Here is a 14,639-nt window from a genome sequence, read left to right as displayed (position 1 = left end):
TCTAATTATTATAAATTTTATTTATACTAATTATTTTACTAAAATTAAAACCTTGAATTAATTTAAATTTATTTAATTCAACTGAAAATAAATTAAATGGATTCAATTATAAATTTATATGAGCTTTAAATTTTAATTAAATTTGTATGTTTCCGGTTAGACTAGGAAATACATTTTTATGTTTAAAATTAGTAAAGCATGTGAATTTATTGGTTTAAGTGGGAGCATTTTAGTCATAAACTCTTGATTAGGTCTACATTCCTTTAAGGTTAAACAACTTGATTAGAATTAATAAGGACTGAATAATTGGTAGATTATTGGTGCCCTTGATTAATTGCTGCAAATATTTATGTGATGCATAACATGTTCTACTAACCAACTATGTGGGACATTCATGATAATGAATGGGTGAATGGTATATATTGTATATGTACTGTTTTGCAGGTTATTGAAAAGTGACTAGTATAGCCCAAATATGATAGAAAATATGGTCTGCGTACCATTAATTTGAATGTAATATTGGTCTAAAGTACCAAATTTTATTGCTTTTAAATATGGTCTGCGTACCATCAAATAGTTGTAATTAGTTTAATTATAGCTTATCCTATTTGAAGAAAATGGCGCCTCCCATGATGAAATTCAAGACGGAGTTTCCAATCCATTTTCAAGACGGACTTTGAAGTTGAAGCTTCAAGATGAAGTCGGGCCATAATAGATCACATTTATATCTTATGCATGTTTTAAGTTATTTATTGCTTTTAATATGTCTTAATTATGCATGAGATTATGGCTTGATTATGTTGCATGATTAAGGATTTCAGTTCACTTAAAATCTAACCAACATAGTAAGAGCCTTAAGTTCCAAACTTTAAAATTGAGTTAAAAGGTGCCATGCCAAAATAACACTTACTTGGATAACCTTTATATCAATCTTAGTAATAGTTTTCCGCCATAGCGAGGTGTTACTTATTGATTCTAAAGGGGTAAGGTACACAAATAATTGTGAGTACATGTTAGTTTTGGTGAAACTCAACGATATAAGTAAGGAGTCCTTTTATGTCGTGGCAAACGGGATAGGTTTACCTAACAAGTTCTTAGACGTACCTATCAACCAAGAGTAGTTTCTAGACTATTAGCAAAGGATTTGCTTACTTAAAATACTTTAGAATTGAGTCTAAATACATAATGTGCTTAATTCTTCAATGATTTAAGGATCTTGGAATCATTTTATTCACACCTGCCGGAACAATAAATTCGAATAAAATGCTAATAACTTGTTTAAATTGCATGATTGCTTTAATTTTCAAGTTATTACTCATGATAAATGTTTTAGATTTTGCATGCTTCAATGTATGTTTTAATTATTGTTTATAATTAAATATTTGCACTGCAGTAAATTCTTTTAGAAAGGTAACAGTAAATTTCTTTGATTGGTAGTGAATCCAAGAACGATTCACGGAAATGAGAGAAAATGAGCAATTTAAATGTACGTTTCTTTTAGCGACTTTTATGGTTGTTTTCGAGTATCAAAGTCGAATGGAAAACCGATTGGTTCTTGTGAATTCAAAATACAATGTAGTTTTGAGATCATAAAGCATTGAGTTAAACGCTCAGCTTTACCAATGGTTAACAACCTAATATCTATGTCCATTTAATTCTCGAATGAGTCTAGTCCCTAGACATTCGAATAGGTCGATGCTTAGAGAACTTTAGAAGCTTCTGGTAAGATCATCTAGTTGAAAAAGAATATTCAACATACATTAAATGGCAAGAACTTTGTTGGAGTGACATTGGACATGTCTAATAAAGTATAAAAGTCAACACTAAAGAAGTCAATTCTTAAGACTATAAGAAAGGGTACAAGAAATAGGAAAACAAGGAATATATGAAAGAAATTTTACGATTTCGTTTCTACTTATAAGTTTATGTTTAAAGAATAGTGACCTAGCAATCAAACTTCCTTGGTATCATATACCGCTTGAGGTTCTTACTTCGTTAATAACTCAAACAATGGAAGCTAGGCTACACTAATGACCTACAAGTGGGAAATGAAGCATGGCAATGCTACATTAGTTGTAGGGTCATCTGGTTTGTTTTAAGTCCTTTCAAAGGCTGAAACTTAATGGCTATTTTGTTCCATAATCAGCATACCTAAATTTCTGTTTTCAAACACAGAAAGACTCACATTCAAGAAAAACAAAAACAATGTTTGTTTGTTTATTTGAATGAAATGGTCAATTACGGGTTGAGTCAATATGCTTGATTAAAACAAACAACTCTTTAACAATAAAAACTTTACTGGGTTCAAATCAATCTCTTGATTTGAGTTCCACTAATCTTTGGCATTATTGCTTAGACCATATCAACAAGTTAACATTCACAAGCTCTATTTCGATGGACTTTTGAAAGTTGATTGATTTCTAGATCATTCAAGACAAGCTAGTCTTAGTTGTTGAAAGTAACAAAAGATATGAATTATTGTTAGAACGCCTAGACAATAGTGTTTAGAGCTAAAGAAAGATTTTATGACTTTATTATTTCACCTGGATTTGAGTTAATATGGATTTATTTACTCAAAATGATATAAATTTGAATCTGTTTGGCTAGTTCAAAGATTCAGAAGTATAAAATCACCACTTGGCAAGAAATCATAAAGATCTAGATTAGATCATGTTGATGATTACTTTAAGACCAAATATGATCATCTATGATTGTGTGTTGTAATTTCACGATCTAGCTCCATAAGATATGGCATATCTAAGTTGGAATGATCGAAGTCAATTGGTACTTGATTCGATCGATGATGATTCATAAAGATTTTTCCTATAATTTCTAAAACAAAATGCTCAAACTACCACCAAACTAAACCAAATTCGTCAAAGCTATTGAAAAGTAATTTCAGGATATCTTTTCAATTATATATATCTAAAGAGTTGCTAAACTCAGTGGGAGCTTAGTGTTTGTTATTCAACAAACTAAGGCCCAAGTATAGATATATGTTTCATTGTGATTTATTCAAATGAGACACAAGGGTATTGTTTCTACCAAGAATTTTTGAGAACATAATGTTTGTTTGCTCGAAATAATGTCCTTTTGGGGATTCGTTTCCAAAATGACAAGTGGGAGAAAATAGACCTTGAAAGTCTTCGAAGCGAACAACAAACATAAACGGACATTCCGGAGGCTTTTTGAAGTTCTTCAGAAAAGCCGAACACTTATTCTTTAAGGACTTTAGAAGTGGCTTTAAAGAATGGACATCTCTTAGAAGACTTTACAAGTGCTTCAAGGAGAACAGAATATTCAAAGGACTTTCAAGTGGCTATTGATATTCTATTGTTTGATGTTCTATACCCATGTAGGCATAGAGTTCAAGTCACTAAAACTATGAGATTCTTCTATTAGATAGTGAAGAAACACGGAGTTCATGTCACTGAAGCTATGCGATTCTTCTATTAGATAGTGAAGAAACCTACAACTTGCAGTCAAACTATTATCATGTAGATGAATGAGTTTGTGACTTGTAAGAAAGCTATGACGAAACATAGATTCCCTAAAATGGTTAGAGGCCATACATAGAGTTAATGTTTAATTGGTTAAAGGCCATAAAAACATACTCAATGTTCTGATGACAAAATTGAAATTTTGTTGATTTGCAAGAATGATTTATATCTATTGGTTGCAAATTGGTTTTAAGGATAAAAACCATCAAACATGGAATTGTGTTCACAACACAAAGCTAGATTAGTTGCTAAAGGTTACAAGCAAATTCATGGCATGGATTGTGTTGAAACCTCATGCATAATCGTAATGCTCAAGTCTATAATTCAAGCAATGATTGCATATTGGTACATATGGCAATTGGATGACAAAACATCTTCCTCAGTCAAATGTTGGAAGAAACTATGTACATGGCATGTCATAGGATTTGTGGATCCAAATAAATGCTTGAAAAGGAAAGCTAGCTTATGAAATCTAAGTACAGATTTAAGCAAGCAATTGAGAATTGGAACTGTATTTTAGTGAAGCTAATAAGTATTTTAGTTTCATAAAATGTACATGATTCTTATAGATATATAAGAAGTTTAGTGGGAGTACATAAAACTTATTTGGTCCTATGTGTATCACACACATATCTCTCTATTATGAAATGACATTCAAATGCTAATGACTTAGATTTGAAATTATTCATCAATGATGGACCATGGCGAAACTTAGTACATACTGGGTATTAAGATCTATTTACAAAGATCTTATGATATTGTTTTGGATTAAATAATGGCATTTACTAAATCAAACACGAAAGACTCCATTGGAGATATTCGACCCATGTGAATAAATCTAAGTAGTGAATGTTTCAATTATGTATAATCATTTAATAAGTTAAACATCAAAGAGTCTAAATGAGATTCTTAACCTATATTATATGTCAAAGAATTTAGCGGGAATTAGTATCTACTGAAACTAGATGAGCTAAAGTTACATGAATAGAATTCAATTGGGAATTATTCTGCAAAAGAATTTATCATGTATGATATAATATGAGGATCGCCAAAAACGAATCATATGGCTTTAGGCATGACGAACATATACCAATATCTATTGATCTAAGTGAAGATCAACTAGATTGAGATCAAGAATACTTATGGTACTTGAAAAAGTACATAGGAATAGTTCTTGATTCAAGGAAATAAAGATATGCTAAATATTGATGCTACACGCATAAACAATGGCAAAGGATCAAGCAAGATCCCTTTGGAGTTAACCATTGGCAAGGACGAGCTATAGAGCATCGTGTTTTAAAATGGCAACATGGATTAAAGACCATGAGTTGTTGCGTGGGAAATTAAATATTAATTTCTATGTTCTAAGATACAGCTGGAAAGTCTTCCACATATCTATGAACTGCTTGGATAAGTAAATCCAACCAAAGCATCACTAGCAACCTATACAGTTGAAGTAAAAGTAAGTATTGCCTAAGAAGCAATAAAACAGGGTTGTTTATGTTAAAGAGTTCTTCACTGAACTTGGGTAGATCACATGTCTGTTGACTTAATGGTTCTTCATTGCAAAATGCGTAGAACCACTAATGTAGCAAGAAAGACTAGATCACAAAATAAACATACTCAAAAGATCTTATCATCATATCTTGAAGAACATTCGATGAAAAGGATATTAAGATTGGCAAAGCATGATAACTAAACCTATGCAACAAGTGAGAAGCGATAACTCACGTTGTAGCATTGGAAATCAAGCATAGCTTTGAATTCCATGAACTGTTTTAAAGATGGGTTTGAGGCCCATGGTTGTAAAACATTGGGGTTGAACATTTATCATATATGAAATATATTTTCATATTCTATTTAATCTTGGTTTAGTATTAAATGATGAGTCCCTTCAATTTGACGATATATTCAAGATAGACTGTCAGGACCAGTCATGTGACTAAGAAATGTCTATCAAGTGAACTTGAATGTCAAAAGTTGAAAATGGTCCCTGGTCGGAGTTTTCTATAAAGATGGACGCATAGAAAACGTTAGACGACTAGAATGCAAGATGACTAGTAGTTCTGTTTCTTGAACTATGTGGACATGGCAATGTCGTAATCATTTGCATAGATACTTACTTTGGGAAGACTAGTATCGGACAGACCTATGAAACTTTACTGTAAGAGATGAAAATCTTTCATAAGTAAATTCATTAAAATGATTAGACACTAATCCTCAATACCTGAGTGATTTGAAATTACTTGTTTGAGAACTGCTTACTTTGACGTTGTCAACCGTCGCACCGTAAAAGGAGGCTATAAAGGCAACGCTCAAGTAATCATCTATCAAACGAAGTCTAATATCAAGATCGCAAGATTGGGATTGTCCTCCCATAAATCGGGATGAGATGCTGAAAGTTGTACAAGGCCACTCGGAAAGCTAGAAACTGTAAAATGCATGGCCATGCTCAGATGAATCATAGGCTATGATTATCTGTTTATTTGATCAGTTGAACTCTGAAACCGAGAAACACCTCTGGACATAATAAGAATGACAACTCTTACCTTATGTTCAAGAGCAAGCATCGAGCGACAAAGGAATTAGGAAATGCACACTTGTCCCTAAGGACAAGTGGGAGACTGAAGGAAATAATTCCCTTGGTCCAAGTATGCATTTAATGATAAGTCTAACAAATGCGGTTCAGTATAAATTATACAAGTTAATAATTCAGTGAGATTAAGTGAACTGTATGCCTAGCTAGAGGCCGCTTCAGTTCAAGTGGATTAATGATATTAATCAACAGCTTACTCTTGACTGAACCCGTAGGGTCACACAAATAGTACGTAAACGGATCAAGTATTTAATGCCATTAAATACTCTATCTAATCAATATTCGGAATCGACGGATCTTGGTTTCAGTGGGACCTGAGATCGTCAAAGGCAAAGAAATGAATACTCCGGAAACGATGATATTGCCGGAAACAGAAATATGGATTGTACCGGAAATATAAATATTATCCAAGTCGTAGATGTTGCCGGAAACGGAAACATGGTACGTATCGGAAAATATTATCGGCAATGGAAATATTGCCGGAATCAGAAATATTGCAGGAAACGGAAATATTGTCAGAATCGGAAATATTATCGGAATCGGAAAATAATTCCAGAAACGGAAATATTAAATAGTTTTTCGAGACGGAAATTAATTCCGGAATCGGAAATGTTAAATATTGTTCGTATCGGAAATGAATTCCGGAATCGGGAAATTAATCGGAAGCGCGTCGTAAGAATTAGCATCGGACGAGCTTGCTAGACGAAGGCCCATCACGAAGCCAGGCCCGCGTCCAACAAGGCAATCGCGCGCCACAACACGCCCAACCCAAGGCTGTGCTAGGCCCACCGCAAGGCAGGCCCAACGCGCGCCAAAGGGGCAGGCAGCTCGTGGGCTTCGTGGCGAGTGGGCTGCGTCGCTTGGGATTCGCGCGCGCGCATGGCGCCCCTCATGGGCTGCTGTAACGTGCGTGTGTGTTTGTGTTCACATACGAAACCTAAAGCGTATAGGATTCGTTTGATGATTAAATTTCCTAATCCTAAAAAGATAAATTAATTAAATAATAGTTCTGCTAGGATTCTAATTTAATTAATTCGTATCCTAGTAGGATTCGATTGCTTATTCCATGACCTATAAATATGAGATCAAGGCTCATAATTTATAACGAGCTTCAAGTATTCAAAGGTAAGAATTTGAGCAAAAATGCAGTCATACACTTGCCCATAATAGCCGAATATTTTAGTACCTTAAGGGCGATTCTAGTTGGTCAATCTTAAGGCGGATCCGGACGTGCTGTGGACTTTCTACGGAGGGACGACACTTGGAGTCCTAAACACTTGTTCTTGTTCGGTTCGGGCGCAGCAAGGGAGGGCACTCTACAAAGAGTATGCATTCCAATTACTCCCTCCGTCCCGGAATACTCGACCCGGTTTGACCGGCACAGAGTTTAAGGGACTTGAATTGACTTATTTAATTTAATAGGTAGTAGTTGATAGTGGGGTATTATTTTAATGTAGTTAGTGGGAAATGTGTAAAGGGGTGGGGTTGGGGGAGAGTAGGGGTTGAATTTTTAATTATTTTTTGTATGGAGTAAGGGATAGGTGGGTTAATAGGGGTGGAGTGAGAAATAATATAATATTGTTAGAATATTTCCATTTTTAGAAACAGGTCAAGTATTAAGGGACGTCCCGATAAGGAAAACAGGTCAAGTATTCCGGGACGGAGGGAGTATGCTAATTGTTATGTGGCAATTAATTTGGAATCCTGGCATTTATGGTTTTTCCGCATGATTTATATTCGTTTATATGTATCATAACCTAACACATCCAACCTATCACCCGATCCATCCGTTAAAATTATTAATTTTTTTTACTAGAATTACTTAACTATTAATATATTGTATGTATTGCCTAATAATTTTTTATTATTAGCATTTTAGGTTATTTTATAATGTTGTATGTATTGCCTAATAATTTTTTATTATTAGCATTTTAGGTTATTTTATAATGTTGATGTATCAACATTATAATTCATTGTCCACTATGTTAATACATATTACTTTATATTGATATTATAAATAAAGTTGACGATACTTTTAATTAATTACACCGTTAATCACCTGATCCACCCGATTCATCCGCGGATGATGGATGAGCCGTATGTGGATGGAGGGTAAATCGGGTGATGGATGGGTTGGATGATGGATGAAAAGTTGACGGATGGAGGCGGATAAGCTCCACCCGATCCACCTCTGATCCATTGCCACCCCTACCATTTACCTTCCATCTCTTACTTTTTCATACCTCGCAACATTTTCTCCCTCCTACTGATGTTCTAGGGGACCATATATTTGGTTGTTTAACTCTATTAGAAGATCCATCTTATTATGTTCCACATATTATGAGAAACCTCCATCATTGATGGAAAAATTCTTTTTTACATTTTTTTTCAAATGGGGAATTTATTTTCACAACTTTTATTAACAACCAAATTCTAGAAATAAATATAAGTCCGCCCAAGTATGTAATTATTAGGGCTTAGCAATTGTATTTGGGCCTTAATGCTACGTTTGTATTTAATGTGCTTAACCTAGAGCCCATAGCTTAGAGCTGTAATATATAAACAAACTTTACTGTGAAATAGAATCAAGGAAACAATTTACCGTAATTAATTTGTCATGGTATCGGAGCTAGCAGCCTAGCAAACCCTAAACCTACAATTTTTTTTCCGTCTCTATTTTCCCTCAAGATTCACCAGTGTGTACTCTTGAACAATCATGGCCAATGATGGAAAAATCGATCATAAATCTCCGTATTACTTAAGTTCTGGCGATCAACCGGGACTGATCATTACTCACGTATTGCTATGGGGTGATGCGAATTATATGGCGTGGGCTAGAGCTATGAATTTGGCTCTACAATCGCGTCGGAAATTTATGTTTGTCAATGGAACAATTACAAAACCTCTAGACCAGACGCAGCACCTGGATTGGGTGACAGTCAATTCGATGCTCGTCTCTTGGATGCTGCGGAGCATGGACGCCAAGGTTGCAGCCTCTATTCCTTTCCACGACAATGCAAAGCAGTTGTGGGATTTCTTGGCTAAGAAGTATGGCGAGGCGAATGGTCCTCGTCTCCAACAACTACGCTGTCAAATTACATCGTGCAAGTAAGGGAAGGGTATGTCAATGGAGGAATACTACACTCTGCTTACTGGCCTTTATGATGATTTGGTTCAATTCAAACCTTTACGCACGTGTGAATGTGGCAAATGCTCTTGTGACATGGCCGGGAAACTTGCTGCTGATCGTGCCGAGGAGGTACTACATCAGTTTTTGATTGGCGTCGATGATGACTTATATGCTGCAGTGCGCACGAATTTACTGTCCCGTGTTCCTCTCCCTACGCTAGATGAGGCGTATCTTGCATTTATCCAGGAAGAGCGTTCACAGAACATTTCTCACACCAAGGCTGCGAAAGAGGGTGTGCACACTCAGTCAATTTTCGTTGTACAGGCTGATCGTTCAAGGGCTCGGTTTGACAAACCAGACAAAAGCCATCTCTCATGCACCCACTGTAAGCGTGCGGGTCACGATAACAGCTCATGTTTCAAGCTACACGGCTACCCCGACTGGTATGAGGACATGAAGGTCCGTCGTGCTAAGGGGAACTCTTCTCGCGGAGGGTATTCTGCACCTGCTACTGCTGGGCATTCTGCACCTGCTACTGCTGGTCGTGGCAGTGGGGTCTTAGCACGGGCCAATGCTGTGTCAAGCAGCAGCAATGTAGGGGAGATCAGTCCTGTGGGCGCGTCTGGAATGGGTGTTCCCGCAGCTCCTACAGAATTCACACAAGACCAAGTTCATGCTATTCTTCATATGTTAAATAATAATGGGTCACAGATGGATAAAATGACCGGTGAGTGCTCTACATTGCCTTGGATAATTGACACAGGTGCCTCTCGTCACGTTACTGGTGATGCTACACGGTTGCGAAATTTGGTGTCTATTATTGCATCCCCTGTTGGGTTACCTGATGGCTCTAATGTCATCGCAACCATGGAAGGAAAAGCTGCTCTTTCAAGTTCTTTAATTCTTGAAAATGTTTTATATGTTCCGAATTTACATTGTAATTTAATATCGGTGTCGCAAATGATTGATGACTCTCACTGTTTTGTCCAATTCACTGATTCTCTTTGTGCTATACAGGACCAACGTTCGGGGAGCCTGATTGGAGCCGGTGAACGGAAAGATGGACTCTATTACTTTCGGGAGATACCTACAGTGTGTGCGGTGACCGTTCCTAGAGTGACTACATTTGAGCTATGGCATCGACGACTGGGGCATCCGTCAGATAGAGTTCTCAAGTTAGTGCCTGCTATTAAGAATTGTGCTAGTAATATTCCGAAGAAATTAAATAAAAGTTGTGGAATTTGTCCACAAGCTAGGCAACATCGTGAGAGTTTTCCTGTTAGTGATAGCAAAGCTAGTAGAATTTTTGAGTTAATTCATTGTGATTTATGGGGTCGTCATTCAGTTTCATCCACTAGTGGTGCTTATTATTTTTTGACTTTAGTAGATGATTTTTCAAGAGCAGTTTGGGTGTACTTATTGCATTCGAAAACAGACGTTTATAAAGCTTTTCAATCTTTTTTTGCTATGATTGAACGTCAATTTGAAACTACTGTCAAATTTGTTAGAAGTGATAATGGCACGGAATTCAACTGTATGTTGGATTACTTTGATAAAAATGGGATCATATTTCAAACTTCTTGTGTTGGTACTGCTCAACAAAATGGTCGGGTTGAACGTAAACATCAACATATTTTGAATGTCGGTAGAGCCTTGATTTTTGAGGGTAATCTTCCTATTTCTCTTTGGGGTGAGTGCATTCTAGGTGCCGTTTATTTGATCAACCGTACGCCCTCGGGCTTGCTTCAAAATAAGACCCCGTTTGAGATTTTATTTGGAAAAGAACCTGATTTGGATCACCTTCGGATATTTGGATGTCTTTGTTACGCATATAATCATAAATCCAAGGGTCAAAAGTTTGCTTCTCGAAGCAGGAAGTGTGCATTTGTGGGTTATCCTAATGGCAAAAAGGGGTGGAAAATGTATGACATGAAAACGTCAGAAATATTTGTTTGGCGGGATGTTAAATTTCATGAAACCGAATTTCCCTTTGATATTAAAAATGATGATTTACTTGGGGATGCTATGGTGGAAAACAATGAGAATTTTGATGTTGGTGTTCGGATTTTGGATGATTTGCCTTATGTCTTGGATAATAATGTTGTTAATATTGGGGAGCAATCCCACGGTGAGCCAGTGGACCTTGTTGTCCCAATTTTGCAGCCCCATTCTTCGTAGGCCCAGGTGGATTCTTCCCAATCAGATTCACTCTCTCCACCAACAAGCCCAGTTCCTTCTTTGGCCCAATCTGATTCACCAAGCTCCCCTTCTTCTGTTACACCCCAAGAAGCGTCCCCCTCTTCTGCTTGTGGGCCGCCTGTCCAGCAGGCCCAGTCCACGCCTGCAGTGGTGGACATTGATAACCATTTGGACGATGGGCCTATTGGTTTCGGTAAGGGCTGCCGTCTCAAGCGTCCCTCGGTTCTACTCAAGAATTTTGTCACACACATTGTACAAGCTGCGAGTCCATCCCCCCGTCCACCACCCTCCACTAGCTCCTCAGGTACTCCCTATCCTATAGCACATTTTGTGAATTGTGATAAATTTTCTGTGCGACATCGTATATTTCTTGCAGCTGTACTTGTAGGCCTTGAGCCTCGGACTTTTAATGAAGCAATGAAAATGCGGGTTGGAGGGAGGCTATGCAAAAGGAAATTGGGGCTCTGGAGGATAACGAGACTTGGGTAATGGAAGAATTACCACCAGGGAAGAAAGCCCTTGGGTGAAAATGGGTGTATAAAATCAAATTCCACGCTAATGGCACTATTGAACGTCTCAAAGCGCGCTTAGTTATTTTTGGCAACCATCAGGTTGAGGGACTTGATTACAATGAAACTTTTGCACCGGTGGCCAAGATGGTTACGGTTCGTGCTTTCCTTGCGGTTGCGGCGGCAAAGAATTGGGAATTGCATCATATGGATGTTCACAATGCATTCTTGCATGGTGACCTTGATGAGGAGGTGTACATGAAATTGCCCCCGAGATTCAATGTGGGTAAGTCGGGAATGGTTTATCGCTTGAAAAAGTCTCTGTATGGCCTGAAACAAGCACCGAGATGTTGGTTTGCTAAGTTAGCTGCATCTTTGCGGAAATATGGTTTCCTTCAGTCTTATTCAGACTACTCACTCTTCACGTTTGTCAAAGGCCTGACTCAACTCAATGTGCTTGTCTATGTGGATGACTTGATTATTTCTGGTAATGACTCTTCCGCTACAGCTTCTTTTAAAGAGTACTTGGGTGAATGTTTTCATATGAAAGACTTGGGCGTCTTGAAATATTTTCTTGGCATTGAGGTGGCCCGTAGTCCGGAGGGGATATTTTTATGCCAGAGAAAATATGTTCTAGACATTATCAGCGAAGCGGGACTATTGGGTTCAAAGCCTGCTGGCTTTCCCATTGAACAGAATCACAATCTTGCGCTTGCATCTGGTGCTTTGCTAGAGGATCCGGAATCATACAGACGGCTTGTGGGCCGTCTCATCTATCTGTCTTTCACTCGGCCTGACTTGGCCTACACTGTTCATATTCTGTCGCAATTCATGCAACCACCGCGTCAGGATCATTGGGATGCGGCTATTCGGGCAGTACGCTACTTGAAGGGTTGTCCGGGCCAAGGTATTCTTCTCCGGGCTGATTGTGATCTTCTGTTGTCAGGGTGGTGTGACTCCGATTGGGCTAGCTGTCCATTGACTAGGCGTTCTCTAACGGGTTGGTTGGTGTTTCTTGGTTCTTCTCCTGTGTCTTGGAAAACTAAGAAACAACACACTGTGTCTCGCTCGTTTGCAGAAGCCGAATATCGTGCTATGGCCACTATTACCTCGGAGTTGAAGTGGCTCAAAGCATTGCTCTCCAGTCTTGGTGTTTCTCATCCCCGCGCTATGCCCTTATTTTGTGATAGTAAGTCCGCTCTTCACATTGCTCAAAACCCGGTTTTTCATGAAAGAACTAAACACATTGAGATTGATTGTCATTATGTGCGGGATGCTATTCAAGAGGGCATTATTACTACTACTCATGTTTCCACAGATTTTCAGCTTGCCGACATTTTCACAAAGGCTTTGGGCAAGCGTCAATTTCTTTACTTACTTCGCAAGTTGGGCATTTGTGATCCTCATGCTCCAACTTGAGTGGGAGTATTAGGGCTTAGCAATTGTATTTGGGCCTTAAGGCTACGTTTGTATTTAATGTGCTTAACCTAGAGCCCATAGCTTAGAGCTGTAATATATAAACAAACTTTACTGTGAAATAGAATCAAGGAAACAATTTACCGTAATTAATTTGTCAGTAATCGTAATTTTGGTTTGGATAGGTCACAAACTCAAAATTGGTTTAAAGCCTAAATTTTGCATACCAAAATCCAAGATTATTATCATCTGAACTATACTCTTGTTTTTCCTCCAAAAATTTGATCAGCTTCAATTTAACGGTGTAACCTAACAATGTTTTATAATGATTTTAGTCCTGATTATGCCATAACTCTTTATTCGTAGCGACTTCGACATACAAATAATGTGTGTTTTGTGACAATAACCACCCAAGAGTATCAATGATGTTTTGACCTAATGGGTAAGACTAAGAGTATGTATACGATAGATCTCATGTTCGAATTTCCCTCCAACGTTTGTAATTTACATTATCATATGAACCCTATCCTGATTGTTGGAATATACTGTGTTTCAAACGTACAAACAAACAAAAAAAATAAAAAACGACCCAGAAGTTATTGCATAATCGGGCACCAAACTATTAAAAGGAACACTAAGTTACACCGTTAAGTTGTAGAAAATCAAACTGACTAATGTTTAAATTCAGGGAACAAAAAGTGGAAAAAATGAAAGAAGTAGATCCAGTTTAAATAGAATTGGACTAGTCTGCTAAACCTAATATGGTTATAGGGCACCTTTGCACATCTTTAATGGGTTGGATATGATTAATAAAATGGGCTTCAATATATCTATTTCGGCCCGTTTTTAAGTTATGGGAAGTTTTTGATGAAAGTTAATTATTGATAATTGATACCCGCTTTAATTGTTAATATAAATTCCTGTATAAAGGTAGTGTACAATAAATAATGTAAATTGGAGTAAAAGTTTAGTCAAAATGTTTAAAATTTATCTCCTGTATAATGCAAAAGTTATTTTTTTAGTGTTAAATCTTTTTGGTTTAATAATTTTTTTTCTTTTCAAAATCACTAATAATGTATAAAAGTAATTATATAATTCTTTAAAGTGTTATACATACAAAAAAATTATCATATAAAAGTTAATTAAAACATATTAAAGTTGCCAAAAATTAGATAAAACTTACCTCAATGCATAATAAATTTATTACACACCTTGCGTGTAAAAAATCTTTTGAAATTTTCAAAGGGTAGGGTGATACTAGCTACTCGTTTTTTCTGTGAGATCATGCG

This window comes from Spinacia oleracea, chromosome 6, assembly GCF_020520425.1.
Source record: "Spinacia oleracea cultivar Varoflay chromosome 6, BTI_SOV_V1, whole genome shotgun sequence".
In the NCBI taxonomy this organism is placed as follows: domain Eukaryota; kingdom Viridiplantae; phylum Streptophyta; class Magnoliopsida; order Caryophyllales; family Amaranthaceae; genus Spinacia; species Spinacia oleracea.
Note: the sequence above shows the minus strand (reverse complement) of the source record.